The sequence below is a fragment of the Tupaia chinensis genome, unplaced genomic scaffold (assembly GCF_000334495.1).
Source record: "Tupaia chinensis unplaced genomic scaffold, TupChi_1.0 Scaffold138921_1, whole genome shotgun sequence".
NCBI lineage: Eukaryota > Metazoa > Chordata > Mammalia > Scandentia > Tupaiidae > Tupaia > Tupaia belangeri.
In genome coordinates this window covers 1,364,703-1,381,529 of record NW_006198812.1, presented here as the reverse complement: position 1 = coordinate 1,381,529, position 16,827 = coordinate 1,364,703, and the positions used below count along the sequence as shown (strand labels likewise).

General features: G+C 37.7%; 1 protein-coding gene across 1 annotated transcript in view; it reads right to left on the bottom strand.

Moving 5' to 3' along the window:
* Window positions 1-16,827, bottom strand: part of SYT16 (synaptotagmin 16) — a 93,779-nt gene that overhangs the window by 29,570 nt on the left and 47,382 nt on the right. The gene's annotated exons all lie outside the window — the stretch shown is intronic.

The following is a 16,827-nucleotide window of genomic DNA, read 5'->3' as shown; positions in this document are numbered from 1 at the left end:
AGGTACATCAGAAAGTTCATTGAAAAATGGAATCTAAGCATGTGTTTATTTCAGGGCAAAAATAAATGTCGAAATCCATGCATAGTTTTAATAGTATAGTATGTATTTCACTGAACTTTATTTTTATTTTTATTTTTTTTTTGCCAGAAAGTGTGTTGCCAGAGACAGACAGTAAGAGAGTGAGAAAACACCCCCAAAGGGGAATGCTCATGCCCACAGACATTCTCTGCCATCTCTCTCCCTTCTTTTGGGATTCTGGGCATACATGTACATGTGCCTGGTGTATTTCTTGAGCTGCAGGATCCAGGACTTGAACAGCACCGTAGGCTATGTGGGATCCAGTTGCCTTACCTACCACACCACAGGCTTGGCCTCTGGAACTTTTAAAAGACTTATCATTTTTTTTTTTTTGGAGAGATTTTTGCTATAGGGCGCGTGCGCTCGCCAGACAGACAGAGAGAGACATAGAGACAGAAAGCGAGAAATCACCCCCCAGGGGGGATGGTCACGCCGCAATCCCTTCTACTCCATTCTCCTCTCGGGATCTTGGGCACGCACGCACACGTGCCCGGCATGAGTTTTAAGCCACCGGGTCCGGGATGTGAACCACGGTCAACTACATGGGAGTCCAGCGACATAGCCATCACGCTAACTGCTGGTTCCCATATGTTTTCATAACTGGGTATTGGTCAATAATCAGCAGATTTTCTTTTTAAGTAATTGTAGTCACTGAAAATGGGATATGCTTTTGTTTCATTTATTAAAACACAGAGCCAACCCTCACGTCAGAGAAGAGATATTTGAAACTAAGATTACCTACAAGGTGTCTAGTTTTTAAATGAGACTCAATGTGTGTAGATTATAACTAGTTTATAAATGTCCTGAATCTTCCTCAGCATCAACAATCCTATTCAAACATTCTTTGAATTCTTTTTTTCAGTAAGTTGTATTGTGTATGTTTAAAGTTTAACAACATGATGTTTCAGCATACATATAAGAAGCAAAATGATTGCTGTTGTGAAGCAAATTAACATACCTATTATCTCACAGTTACTTTTCATGATGAGAAGAGCTAAAATCTTATTAGATTGGTGCAATAGTAATTGCAGTTTTACATTGTTGAAATCCGCTGTTTGACATTAGATATATTCTTACGTAAATGTGGGTATGTTATATATCATTTTAATGCACATTTCTCACTTTGTTTTTTGGTGAATAACTTATTCTTGTTGTTTACTTTATATGCATTTTAGACTATGGAAATGATGTTAAACAGAAAGAAAATTAGAGTGACTTTCTTATTCAAGTTCAAAATGGGTAGTAAACCACTGAAGACAACTTGCAACATCAACAACACATTGCCCAGGAACTGTTATTAATGTGCAGGCAGGGATGGTCCAAGAACTTTTGCAAAGGAGACAAGAGCCTTGAAGATGAGGAGTAGAGTGGCCAGCCATTGGGAGTTGACAATGATCAACTGAGCAATTACTGAAGCTGATCCCCTGACAACCTCCCAAGAAGATGCCAAAGAACTCAACATTAACTATTCTATAGTACAACATTTGAAGCAAATTGAAAAAGTGAAAAAGCTCTGTAAGTGGGTGCCTCATGAGCTGACTGAAATTAAAAATAAAAGTCTATTTTTTTCTGAGAGATTTTTGCAATAGGGTGTGTGCACATATTAGAGAGACAGAGAGGCAAAAAGTAAGAAATCACCCCCCAGAGGGGGATGGCCATACCACAATCCCTTCTCCTCCTTTCTCCTCCCGAGATTTTGGGCTCACACACACATGCGCCTCATGTGAGTTTTAAGCCGTTGGGTCTGGGACTCGAACATGGAAGTTCACCAATGTAACCATTATGTCATCTGCTGGTCCCCCCAAAAAGTTGTCATTTTGAAGTGTCATTTTTTCTTATTTTATGCAACAACAATAAACCATTTCTTGATTAGATTGTGATATGTGTCTTATATGACAACCAGTGATGATTAGCTCAATGGTTGGGTCAAGAAAACTCCAAAGTACTTCCCAAAGCCAAACTTATACTAAAAAAGGTCATGGTCACTGTTTGGTGGTGTCTGATTGACTACAACTTTCTGAATCCCAGGGCCACCATTATATCTGAGAAGTATGCTCAACAAATCTGAGATGTACTGAAACTGCAATGTCTGCAGCCAGCACTGGTCAACAGAAAGGGCCCAATTCTTCTTCACGACAACACCCAACTGCATGTCGCATAACTAACACTTCATAAGTTGAACAAATTGGGCTACAAAGTTCTGCCTTACCCACCATATTTACCTGACCTTTCCTCAACTGACTGCCACCCCTTCAGACATCCTGACAACTTTGGGCAGGGAAAACACTTCCCAACAAGCAGGATACAGAAGATACTACCCAAAAGTGTGTGGAATTCCAGAGCATGGATTTTTATGCTACAGGAATAAGCAGAGTCATTCCTCATTGACAAAAATTTGTTGATTGCAATGGCTTCTGTTTGGGTTAATAACAATGTTTGAGCCTAGTTAAAATGATTTAAAATTCACAGTCCAAAACCACAATTGTTTTTGCACCAGCCTAATATCTAAAAGTCTCTGACCAATACAATTTCATCAGCTGTAGCCCTCAAGTTGTAGATTAAACCTCTAGTCTTGTTTATCCTACATATTAGCTATGTTGTATCATTTGACTGACATTTGCCCACATATCCCTTTCCCCTCCTCCAATAATCATGTTTTTTTTAATATATTTCTGTGTATTTGATCTTGTTTTATCAGATTCCACATAAAAGTGAGATCATGCAATATTTTTTCCTTCTGTATCTGGCTTATTTTACTTAGCATGTGCCTTCTAGGTCCATCCATGTTGTGGCAAACAGCAAGGTTTTATTAAGACTCAATAATGGTCCATTGTAGGCGTGTTTCATATACACACTCCATAGTTTCTTTACCCTTTTCATTCATTCCTGTTTGCCTAGATTGGTTCCATATCTTGGCTCTTGTGAATAAAACTGCAGTCAGCATGGCAGTGCAGATAACTTTATGACACAACAATTTCATCACCTTTGGGTATATACCTACAAGAAGATTGATAGGTCATATAGTAGTTCTGGTTTTCATTTCTTTAGGAACCTCCAACCATTTCCCAAAGGGGCTGCATCAATCTACATACCTACCAAGAGTATACTGGGGTTATTTTTTTCTCCATACCCCTTACCAACACTTGTTATCTTTCATCTTTTTTATAATAGCCATCCTAATAAAACCCTTTGAATTATGTTCTCCTCACCCTCCCCACTCGAGCCCACTGTCCCACTTTCAGTTTCTCCATCAGACTGAGACCATTTCTGCTTTTGAGTTTTTTCCTTTGATGTCCCTTCTGCCTCCTCCAGATGTTTATGGGGCTGGCTCTTTCACATAGTTTAGGTCTCAGTTTGGCTGTCATTTCATACTAAGGGCTTCCCTGATCACCCTTCCTTAAATAGTTTTCAGCACAGCACCAATCTTTATTTTTCCATTCTCTCCTACAACCTCCATGACAAAGAAGTGTTGTAAGTTAATGTCTCCCCATTATGTAAAACAGTGTTTGTTGCACCATAAGCCCTTAATAAACACTTGTTAAATTTTTGGTAAGTTGTTGAATACTTAGTGTTCTCCAGAGCTTGAGCACCCACACACATTCACACAGTCTTCCCTGCACCTGGAATTCTCTTCTCCAGTTCCTCTGTCTATACTAGTCAAGAACCTAAGTCATCATCAACATCTCAGCCTAGAAATCACTTAATCAGAAAGTCCTTCTTTAACCCCTTAACTCACGTTATGGGCTCCTTCCATGTGCTGCAAAATAGTTCTCTCTTGTCCTTTGCCAGAGCTCCCTCCCGCCTTGGGGCAGAACTACCTGTCTAATTGCCCACTGTTCTCTCTGCACCCTGTGGGTCAGGAGGCATCAGACTACCTACCTTTGCATTGGAAATGATAAATAATGGGAATCATGAAATAATTTCCTCCTCTTATCCAGAAATCACACAGTGACTCCAGAGAAGAATACAGTAGTTAATTCACAGATGGGTCCTGACAATCACCTCTAAATTGGAAGCTAAGAAGAAATAAAAAGCTATGGTCTTCTCCTTCTTCTTTTTTAATTTACCAGAGAGCATGTGTACTCACCAAAGAAGGGGGAAAGTGAGAAAGTATCCCCCATACAGAATGGTTATACTGTAGTTCCTTTTTTTCTGTGTCTCCTGCCTTTCAGAATTTTGGGCACACACACACACACACACACACACACACACACACACATCTGGCATATTTCTAAAGCCTCTAGGTTTAAGACTTGAACTATGCAGTTGGCCACATGGTATCTGGCTACCTTCACCACCACACCATAAGCTGGCCCTAAAAGCCATATTTTAGATGATAGAAGATAATTTTTAAGCACAAGCCTGAACAAAACATTATCCTATAGCTTGGGTAAGCATGGACATTCCTTAGATTTCTTGCAAGACTATTAATAACAAACACTACAGAGTGTTTTTTACGTACCAGGCATTGTCCTAAGTGCCTCAGGCATATTTAATCCACACAACACTGCTATCATTTTTTTTTTTAGGGTTTCTTTCTTTCTTTCTTCCCTGAGTGAGCGAGAAAGAGAGGTACATTATTCCCTACAGGGCCTTCATGCCACAATCCATCCCCAGCTTCAGCCAGCTCTGGGTCATAGGCACACAGGTGCCTCACATGTTCAGGAAGGTCTCTGGACATGGACTTGAAACATTCTCCTATAGGTTAGCCTCAAAGAGCATTGCATTACCGCTGTGCCAAAGGGGCCCCAAAACCTCTATTATTATTTACTTTTCCTAACTAAGAAAATTGAGGCAAGGGCAAGCACACAATTGACTGACAATCGTACTACAAATAATGGGTAGAATCAAGATTTAAATCAAAGACTACAGGGTCTAGGGCCTGCATTTCTAATCATTATACTGGAGAGCCAGAGAAAGGGGATGAAAGAATTCTTTTCAGTATGCTAGTTGAGTTTCTGGGGTCAATCCCTTAAACTCTCCATCTCTGTCTCCTCGTTTAACATTTTCAAGGTCAGGATCATTTCTTTGTCATTTTATTCAACACTACTGGTAGTGTCTAGCACCATGGTAGGACCAAAAACCTAATGTCAGAAGAGATTATATTTCCCACTAATACTCAATTATGTTGTGCAAATCCCACCCCATCAGAAAACCACCGTAATGAGCAGTGTCCTCATGCCTCTATGTTTTGGGTATAGATAGCATCCAGCTATAGGAAGTAGTGTCACATACGGAAGAGATCCAGAGACCAAGAAGAACAAAATTAAGCTCTCTTTACCTTAAGACCAGCTAAGTATTTGGGAGATAGTCCAGGGGGTACACGCACGGCAAGAGTGGTTAGATTAGACATCTTTTGGAGCTCTTTCCAATGTGCAAGATTCCATTTTAATTTGTTCTTTTAGGCCAGTTTTTACATTTTAAGTAGTGTCAGGGAATTCTCAGTATTAAAAAGGAAACCTGCAACCTCTCTTTTCACATGAGCAAGTCAATGCATGGATATTTTCTCATCTATAATTTTTTCTAATTTTTTTAATTGCCAGAGGATATATGCAGTCACCAAAAAGTGAGAGAGAGAGAAAGTGCCTCCCAGCATGGAAGTCATGCTGCTATCCTCTCTCCTTCATTTCCCCATTCTGTCAGGATTTTTGGCCCATACACATATGTGCCTGGCATGTTTTTTAAGCTGTGAGGACCAAAATTCTAGCTATAATTGGCCACGTGGGATCCAGCTTTCCAGCACAGCACTTAACCACTGCACTATGGGGCCAGCCATATAAAATTAATAACTATCATTAATTTACTAGTATATGGCCCTTGGTTTTGTTTCCAGTGAGTCATCAGTCAACCACAGAGCAAAGATTTCCCTCATCTGGTCTAGTCACATAGTAATTATAAATTTCCTATATACTAAACATGTATGCCAGGTATCTTCTTAGACTTTGCATTCATTACCCTGTTTAGATGTAACAACCACACTGTGAAATAGGCACTGTTATTATTCCCATTGTACAGAGAGGAAACAGAGGCACAGAAAATAACTTGCCATAATATTAGAAAAGTAATAAAGCTAGATTTCCCTTAACCACTGTGCATATATCAGATATTGCATCCAGAAATGAGAACCCTAACTCACTCTTCAGGGTGAAGAGAGAAGAGGATCTGCAGCTTTCACTCGGAAATCTGCCAGGAGGCTGCTTCTCTTGTGTTGGATAAAAGGAAGAGAGTAGTAGGAAGAGCAGTCGGTCTGTGTGGGTGATAATGCATATAGGCAGGCTGTAATAAAGCTGGCCTGTTGCTCCTCATGGGGTTATAAATACAACTGCACATGCTATTCTAAGCCTCATTCCCCAAGGATCTCAGGGAATTCTCAGTATTAAAAAGGAAATCTGCAACCTCTCCTAAAAGCAACCAGGCTGCAACAGAAGTCAACAGTGGCACTATTACAGTGATAAAGGCAGTCCCTTCTACAGTATGTACCATGTGCCAGGCATTGTTGTCCATCTTGACATGTTAACTTATCTACCCTGCACAATAACACAATGAAATAGGTACATTTTATCCCCATTATATAGATGAGAAAACTAAGGTACAGTGAAGTTAGTAACTAGTCACAGTCATAAGCAATTTAACAACAGTCAAACCCTAATTGCTCCAAAGTTCATATTATTAATAACCATTTTATGCTCCCTCACCCATCTGCTTCCTGCTAAATCCCAAACACAATCAATGCAGGTGTATTTTACCACGAGAAAAATAAAATCACATTGGATGTGTTAGAAAAGATTTTCATGAGCATTTATTCCCTCATTTTCACAAAAGAAACCAAAGTTAAAGAGGTAAAGTGATTTGCCCAACAGTTATACCAAGCTAGGAACAATACTAAGATTTGAGTGTTTTAATCAATGGTTTTGCCCTATCATTCCTTCCAGTCTCTCTTACCAATGTTTTGTTTTGTTTTTGTTTTTGTTTTTCCTACAATTCAATTTTTGGCTCTGATCTATTTAAAAGCTACCTTAGTTATTTACCTAAAGCAAAATCTAAATCTAAATTTCATTCAACTTTATCTTTGAAAATGTACAAAGTATCATCTAAATTGTGGTACTTATTTCAGAGATAAGATCATATTTTCTGAAAAAAACATAAAAATACTAACTTTAAATCTCTCCCAATATAAATACCTGGGAAATAGTACTATGAAGATTTTTATTATGTCTTTACTTCTTTAACCAGTCGACTTGCTAATATGGAAAAAGGTAGACGATTATTGTGAATGTATTGATAGACATATCTCTAAGTTCACTTCACTCCAGGGAAGTTCACTTCACTCAATACAGAATTCAGACAGATATTAGACTCTCCCACAATCTTTCTGACACATGGCCACCCAGCTTCACCCCTTTATTCACACATTACTAAAGTGCTACTGTGGGTTTCTTACACTGACAAGGAGTCCATGACCAGAGAGAGCTATCTGAACTATCTGACAATGACCTAGTGACATGGCCTTTACTGCAATGGAACCAGACTGTTTCTCTAAGTTTTAATGATTTTTTTTTTTAGTTTAAGGAGAGGCAGAGGAAATTCCAGCTTCATCTTCCACACATAGTGATAAGAAGATGAAGTCTCAGTAACAGAGACTAAGTACTGGATGTAGCATCAGTCATTAGAGTGGCTAAGAATGCAGAATATGGGGTCAAGCTGCCAGAGAGCTCCCCTTTGCTAGTTTGCATCCTCAGAAAGCCCTTGAATCTCTCCAAATTTCAGCATCCTTATTTTCATATTCCTTACTTCTTAAAATTGTTGAGTATAAATGAGATAAACCATGTAACGGCATTTGGCACATGTCTGGTCTATGATATACTTTTCTTTTTTTTTTGGAGAGGTTTTTGCTATAGGGCGCGTGCGCTCACCAGACAGACAGAGAGAGACATAGAGACAGAAAGTGAGAAATCATCCCCCCCCCCCAGAGGGGATGGTCACACCGCAATCCTTTCTCCTCTATTCTCCTCTCGGGATCTTGGGCACGCATGCACACGCGCCCGGCGTGAGTTTTAAGCCACCGGGTCCGGGACGTGAACAGCGGTCGACTACGTGGGAGTCCAGCGACATAGCCATTATGCTAACTGCTGGTTCCCTCTGGTCTATGATATACTTTTAAAGGGTTAACTATTATTATTATCATCCATCATGACATTGCTTTGTGTAGAGACCTTTTTACATAGCCTTGCATTCACATGCCCAGAAAAGACTGTGCCTGTTCTTCCAGGGTCTGACTTGGGCACTCCCTTCCCTTACAAGGGAAATCACCTTCTTTGAGCAAGTTGAGTTCTGTTGTTGTAAGGAAAGGGTGGAAGAAACAAGGGCTGAGACAGGAGGAGATGAAGCTGACAGTGTGGGCTGTATTTCCCACTTTACCTCGCAATCCTTTTCCAAGCCTGGAGGTGGAGTGCTCTGTGGGAGTTAGCAACACTGTCTGGAAGTGGGCAGTGCCCAGCACCTGTTCATTTTGTTGCTTCTTTTAAGGCAACAAAACTACCAACTGGCAATGCAAAATTAGGATTTCTTGAGCCTGTCTGCTGCTATTTTACAGATGGAGAAGAATTTATAAACGATCAGTGATCAGTGCAGCTCCAAGATTATTAATTGCTTTCCTCCCACATAGGAGCAATTAGGTGGAGGCAAGTATTGCTCACATCTCAGAGACGGGAACTGGAGACAGGTGGGGATGGGCTGTGCTCATAGTGCAGTACCTGGGTGCTACTTTAACTACAGTTGCAGGAAATCCCTTAGATACACGATTTCTCAAATACCTGCAGCAAACGTCTGCCCATGGAGGGATAAGGATAGGAAGGGGACACTGAGTTGGTTAAAGCAGAAGGGAGACCAAAGGTGACAACTGCCCATGTCAGAGCCTAGCAAAAACAGGCACATTTAGAAAAGCAGAATTCAGCCACCTTTACCCTCAAGCAGGTTGGTAAAATATTATGTATATAAATCATCTAGGCTTAATTTTTTTTCAGACTATGCCCCATGGAGATCAGGATGTCCCACAGGACCTTCTGTGCCACTGTAGAAGTGGGTGATGTGGGTAGATACAATGAGCAGGTTGATTTCCACACCCTCTATAGTCAGGGATTTGCTTCAATGTGTTTATAGTTTTATAAAAGTCTATTGAGTGGAGCCAGCATGTTGCATGGTGGTTAAGGCTCTGGAATCCCTCATGGCTGATCGTGGTTTGAGTCCTGGGCCTGGCAACTTGAAAATCATGTTGGGCACAAGTTTGTGTCAGCCCAAGATCCCAAGAGGAGAAGGGAGGAGAAGAGATTGTGGTGTGACCATCCCTCCTGGGGTTCATTTCTCACTTTCCCTCTCTGTCTCTCTCTGGAAAGTGCACATGCCCTATGGCAAAAACCTTTTAAAAACTATTCCAGGGAAAATCTAGAATCTGATACTTGTAACAAGTTTGAAAAGCAGTGATATATTGGGTTGTCAGAAAGGTCATGACACATTTTTGCATAGACAACCAGAAAAATATGTCATGACTTTTCTAACAACCTAAAAATTCAATGCCTCCATTCTACAGTGTTGGAACTAAGACTGAGACAACAGAAGAGATTCACTCATAGGTAAGTAGCTAGTTAGTGGCAGAGGAAGGATCAACCTCTGGTCCTTCTGTGAGCACCTATTTTGTTACCCTAAACCTTATATAAAATGTTTTGACAACTCCATTTCATATGTGAATAAAAAGGTGGTACTTGAAACATTAAATATAAGTGAGTCAAATAGAAAATCTCTTATTAAAGTTAGTTACAAATGGGGCCAAAGGTGGCATGGTGGTTGGGATGCTGGACTCCCTCATGGGTGACCACAATTTGAGTCTTGGACCTGGCAGCTTGCTTTCTCACTTTCCCTCTCTCCTTTCTCTCTTACTCTGTCCCTCTCTGGATAAATCAAAATAAATAAATAAAGTTAAATATAATAATTCTTTAAGAAAAGGTTAGTAACAATCAGAGTATTATAGAGAAGTTACAACACTGGGAATTTCAGTTCTGATCATGGTAGAGCAAATAATTCTAATAAACCTTCCTACAAATAACAATTATAAATTGACAACAAACTTTTTTAAAGGAAGAATTTAAAGGCATGGGAAGTGTAAAAGAACAGACGGAAACTAGAGGAAACACAACTTTGGAAAGAGGGGAACTATGACATTCGTGGGTACACACGTTTTCTACTAGAAGTACTCTCAAGTCTGTGAGGCACAGTACACCTAGGACTCAGGTAGGAGTCAAGTGCCTTTTTGACTTAAGGTGTCAAAGGGCAGAGTTCAAAGCAGCAAGAACACCTGGGAGTCAACAACCAGAATTGAAAAAAGTAAAAGACAATGTACTAAAATGTTCAGTAGCAAGACATTCGTGCTTTGAGGACCCATATGATATGCTGTAAATATATATACAATGATTAAATGTAAATTTTTTAAAAGATGTACAATGATTAAATGTAAATAAAATAATGCCCTTGGAAAAATAAATAAGTATGGAATGAAAAATAAAGTTGAGTAGACATTTCAGCTGCTGTCCACCTTAGAGAAGACAGAGTTAGAAGACTGAATCTGACCAAGTAAAGAGGCTTGGGAAACATCCCGGGCTTTCCATTAAAACTTTGTAGAGTCCATCTTAGAAATAAGACTAAGAGTAGAAGTCAAATAGGCCTATGCCTCTTCCCACAAAGCATGAAACCAATTGTCTCCAAGATCAAAGGAATCAACTAGTAATTTAACTGTGTGCTATAACAGCAACACCCTTTAGAAGAAGATGAAAGAATCCAATGCCTCTACAATATTTCATCCATAATGCTACTGTATCATCAAAAATTACCAGACATGTAAAGAAACAAGAAAAATGTGAATAATCAGGAAAAAAGCAATCTTTGAACTAGCCCTCTACTAAGATGTTGGATGTAGGAGAAAAAAAAAATCTGAAAAGCAATTATTAAATGTTGAAAGAACTAAAAGAAAAAAAATATATCAAAATAAGCATAGAGAAAGGGAGTCCCATTAGAGAAGTGGAAACAACATAAAAGAATTAAATAACTATTCTAGAATTGGAAAATTAGTCCCCAATTATTATTTTTTTAATGTCATTGAGGGCCAGCAGGTGAGGTGATGTGGAGGTTAAGGTGGCTGGTTTCCAAATTGCCAATCGCGTAGTTCAAGTCCTATAAGCAGCAACTTGAAAATTACACCGGGTGTGTGCACATGTGTACCCAAAATCCTGAAAGGAGACTGGCAAAAGCAGGATGGTGGCAATGAGGGAGATGATTTCTCACTTTGTGTCTCTTTCTCTTTGGCAGTGTTTGTGCCCTAAAACAAAACTAAAAAATAAAAATTGAAATAATTAAATTAAAAAAATAAAGTCATTGGAGGGAACCAGCAGTTAGCGTAATGGCTATGTCGCTGGACTCCCATGTAGTCGACCGCGGTTCGCGTCCTGGACCCGGTGGCTTAAAACTCACGCCGGGCGCGTGTGCGTACGTGCCCAAGATCCCGAGAGGAGAATGGAGGAGAAGGGATTGCAGCGTGACCATACCCCCTGGGGGGTGATTTCTCGCTTTCTATCTCTCTGTCTCTCTCTGTCTGTCTGGCGAGCGTACGCGCCCTATAGCGAAAACCTCTCCTAAAAAAAAGAAAAACGTTTGGAAGTAGAATAAGGAAAAATACACACATGACATAATAGGAAAACAATAGTTAAATGAAAACTGATTTCTCTCAGAGATGATGGAAGCCAGAGAACAGTGGAATGGCATTCTTAAGTACTGGAAGAAAAAAATGATCAACCCTAAATTCTATATTCAGAGAAAATATCTTTCAAAAAGGAATGTAAAGTATACATATAATCATATAAATTAAAAGAATTTATCAGATCTGCAACTTCAAAAGTGTTAAAAAAAAGTTCTTCACACAAAAAATATCTGGCAACAAACTGAACTCAGATCTAAGAGAAGGAACAAAAAGCAAGAGCAATAGTAAATCTGTGACTAAATATTTTAAACTTTGGTGCTTTCTTCTTTTTATTTTCTAAAATATAGATGACTAAAGAAAAGATGCTGAGGGGGAAAGGAAAGAAACAAAACGTTTAGGGGACACAAAAATGAAAGAATTATCTGTTGATGATAACGTGTATTTTATCTTTAACTAGACTAATATACAGTGCATTCAAACCAGGAAATCTCATTTTTTTAGCTGTAATAATATACAGTGATTGAATGTATAAATAAAAATTATATATATATATATATAAAATATATATATATAATAAAAGATAAAAAAGATGTAGTCGTGCACTGCTGGGTTGATGAAGTGTGGTGAAGTAAAATAAGAGGTAACAATATCACAAAGGAGAGGGGAAGTAAATTTTTATATTGTTGCAAAGTATCAGTCATTATCAGTGGTGTAAGGCTTTGGTATAAGACAAAGAATAAATGTTGTGAAGTGGTGCAATACTATCTCAAAACAGACTGTGATAACTAAGAATGTTATGCAATCCCTAGAACAACCACTAACTAAAGAAAATATAGTGGATATAGATAAAAATGTAATAGAAAAATTCTTATAGAGAAATTTTAGTAAGAGAACACTAAGAGAACAGACGATCAGTATATAAAAAGCAGTAAGAGCAACTGAAGATGAGGATGAACACATAGAAAACAGCAAATGACAAACTTAAATACAATAATGTACATACATTAGATTCAAATGGAATCAATATCAGTAAATTTGAAAGTAGAGACTGGCGAACAGAATAAAAAAGCAAAACCCATTATGATTTAAAAAGCATACTTTAAATATAAATACACAGATAGGTTGGAAGTAAAAGAATTAAAATATGCAAGTGATACCAAATGGAAGCATAAGGAAGCTAGTGTGGCTATATCAATATCAGCAAAGTAGATCTCAAGACAAGGAGTATTCTGAGAAATACATGTTTTATAAAACTAATGTGGTCAATTCATTGAGAAGACAGAAAAATCCTAAGTATGTATGCACCTTCTAGCATGGTTTCAACATATATGAAACAAAAAGGAATAATCTAAATGGAGAAATAAAAATAAAAGATTTTTAATATATTTTTATTTCAATTTCCTTCATACAATCACATACGTTACTTAGCTTGCAAAGTGAATATTCCAACATGTATGTATCTCTCTCACTAGTCCAGTTGAGAATACTATACACGTTATCTTCATCAGAGTACAACCCAGTTATTTGTCCCATAAATGCCTTGCCTCTCTATTTTTCTCCTTAATAAAAGATTTTAACACCTCCTTCTCAGTAACTGATAAAGCAACTAAAAAAAAATCAGTAAGTGTGTGTATGTGTGTGTGTGTGTGTGTGTGTGTGTGTATTATCTAACATACACTAGAGCAAGATGAAGTGCACTTGAAAAGAAAACTCTGCAGTTGTTGGATACAGAATTCTACTACTGTCAGATAATACCCGTCTCTACACAAGTCTTACAGAAAGAAGAGAGGACATTTCCCAGCCCATTTTATGAGGTCGGCATAATTCTAATACAAATACCTTTGTACAAAAGCATCACAAGTATAGAAAGTTATATATCAATATCCCTTACAATTATAGTTATAAAAAAATCCTTAGCAAAACATTAAGAAATGAAATCTAGTAATTTATTAGAGGAATCATATATTATGATTATGTAAGGTTTGTCCCAGAAATGCAAGGTTGGTTTAAAACACTAAGATAAGTTATGTAATTCATCAAATTGACGTGATAAAAAAGAAAAACCAAATAATCATCTCGATACACACAGAGCTTAATAAAAACAAAGCAAACAAGAAATCTCATCATACTAGTGTTATTCCTCAATCTAGAAAAGAAGAAATTATGCCTATACTAAAACCTTATACCTAACATCAACTATGAAAACAACTCAATGAACTGAGCAGTCATTATATAATAGTAAATTTCTATATTCTAGCAACAAATTGATATTTTAAATTTTACTTAGAATTACATCAAGATGCATTAATACTTAAGAAAGAATTTAACAAAAGTCACTTAATATCTCATACTAAAAGCAATAAGATATTACTAAAAGAAAGCAGAAAATATTCAATATTGTTAAGACATCAGTTTCTCGAAATTAGTCTATTAGATTGGTTAAAGGCAATCTAAAAAGATTTTCTTGCTGAATTTAACAAGTGGACTATAGAATTTATAAGAAATCAGGAAGGATCTAATACAGTAAGAATTTTTTCCCCCCTGAAGGAGAGAGATTTCTGTTATAGGGCATGTGTGCTCTTTGGAGAAACAGAGACAGAAAGTGAGAAATCATGCCCTAGGGTGGATGACCACTCCACAATCCCTTCTCCATTCTCCTCTTGGGAGTTTTGGGCATGCGCGCACACACTTCTGGAATGAGTTTTAAGCCACCTGGTCTGGGACTTGAACTGCAGTCAGCCACGTGGGAGTCCAGAGATGTAACCATTATACCTTCTGCTGGTCCCCAGTAAGAATAATTTTAAAAAGAACAAAGTGGGTAGACCAATATTCCTGATTTCAATACGTACTACATAGCTACACTAAATCAAAGCAATTTGCTATTGGCAAAAATATAGACTAATAAATCATTGAAATAAAATTGAGTCCAGAAACAGTCCCATGCAAGTATGGTTAATTATTTTTTACAATGATGTTGAGGTAATTCAGTGGGGGGAAGTTAAAGTATTTTCAAAATATAATGCTTAAGCATATAAATATCTATATAGAAAAAAGAAATATCAATCCTTACCTCTTACTGTGTATGCATGTATACATTAATCGTATATCTAATAGCACACTCTTACACTCTTAGGGAAAAAATGATATGAGTAACCACTGCAACCTTAGGATATACAAAAGAATGAGCCATAACAGAAAAAAATATATAAAAGCTGAACTTTATCAAAATTAAATACATTTACTCTTTCATTAAGAAATGAAAAATGGCCCAGGTAGGTATAATAGAGGGCAGCACACTGCTATGCATAACTGGAACCACACGCAGGCCCGGCTTCAGTTTCCAGGCCTGCTTGGAAGGTGAGGCACACTGGTGTGCACCAGTAACTCAAACTAACTGGGAGGTTTGGCTATGGTGAGATCTTTCAAAAAAAGAAAAAAGAAAAAAAAAAAAAAGGAGAGAGAGAGAGAAACAAAACAAGCTTTTTTCTTCCATATTTATACTCTCTCTCTCTCAAAAAAAAAAAAGGAAAGAGGATAAACCCCTTAATACAATCACAGTCGAAATCTCTGCTGGATGTGTGTGATATGTGTCTGACAGGAAGAAGAAATGGAAGAAAAAGGATTGCAGAATGAACATATCCTACTGAGGGGTTCTCTGTTCCTCTCTCTCTACCTCTGGCAATTAAAAAAGCAAAACAGCAGCTTGCTTTCTCACTTTCCCTCTCTCCCTCTTTCTCTCTCTGTTTTCTCTCTCTGGTTAAATTAAAATAAAATGAATGAATAAATAAAATTAAATAAAAATAATTCTTTAAAAAAATAAAAAAACAAAAAGGAATGAAAAGGAAAAGAGCCATAACTGAGGAAAAATATATACACTCATATGTCAGGTAAAGGATTTCTGTCCAGAATCTATAAAGAACCATTTACAACTCAATAAAAATACTATTCGACACAAACAATCTGCTAAAATATTCAACACAGATGCTTCACAAACTAATATGTAGAAAAGGCTTTATAAGCAAATGAAAGACGCTTGGTATCAGTAATTACCTAGGTAATATAAATGAAAACCACAATAACATTTTTAAAAACTGGACATATCAAAGGCAAAGAAATAAAATTCCTGGAGCCTTTATATGGTCCTAATAAGAATGTAAAATGAAAAAACTATTTTTAGAAGCTGGCAAGTTTTCTATTTATTTAAATATAGATTTGACCATATAAACCCAACTACCCCACTCCTATGTTTCCAAGAGAAACAAAAATACACAACCCCACAAAGACTTGTAGACAGACATACACAGATTTTTTTAAATTCTTTATTTAACTTTATTTCATTCATTCATTTTTAATTTGACCAGAGAGATACACACAGACACAGAGAGAGAGAAGGTGAGAAAGCAAGCCACCAGGTCCAGGACTTGAATCGTGATCAGCCATGTAGGAGCATCCAGCACCTTAACCACCATGCCACCCGCTGGTCTCATACACAGAAGATTTTTAATAGTCAAAATCTGTAAGTAGCTTGAAAGTCGAGCAACAGGTGAACAGATAAACAAATTGATGTAGATCAGTAGAATAGCACACTATTTAGCAAACAGAAATTAGCTATTTATACCTCCAACATGAATGAATCTCAAAAGCATTAAGCTGATTGAAAAAAAAAAGGCAAAAAAGAGAGAATATATATTATAGGGCTTCATTTACATAATATTATAAAAAAATAAAACTAATATATAGTGACAGAAAATATGTCCGTGGTGGGACCAGCAGTTAGAGTAATAGCTTTGTCGCTGGACTCCCATGTGGTCGACTGCAGTTCGAGTCCTGGACCCCATGGCTTAAACTCACACCAGGTACGTGTGCGTGTGTGTGCCCAAGATCCCGAGAGGAGAATGGAGGAGAAGGGATTGTGGCGTGGCCAACCCCCCTGAGGGGTGATTTCTCACTTTCTGTTTCTCTGTCTCTCTCTCTTTCTGGCGAGCACACACACTCTATAGCAAAAA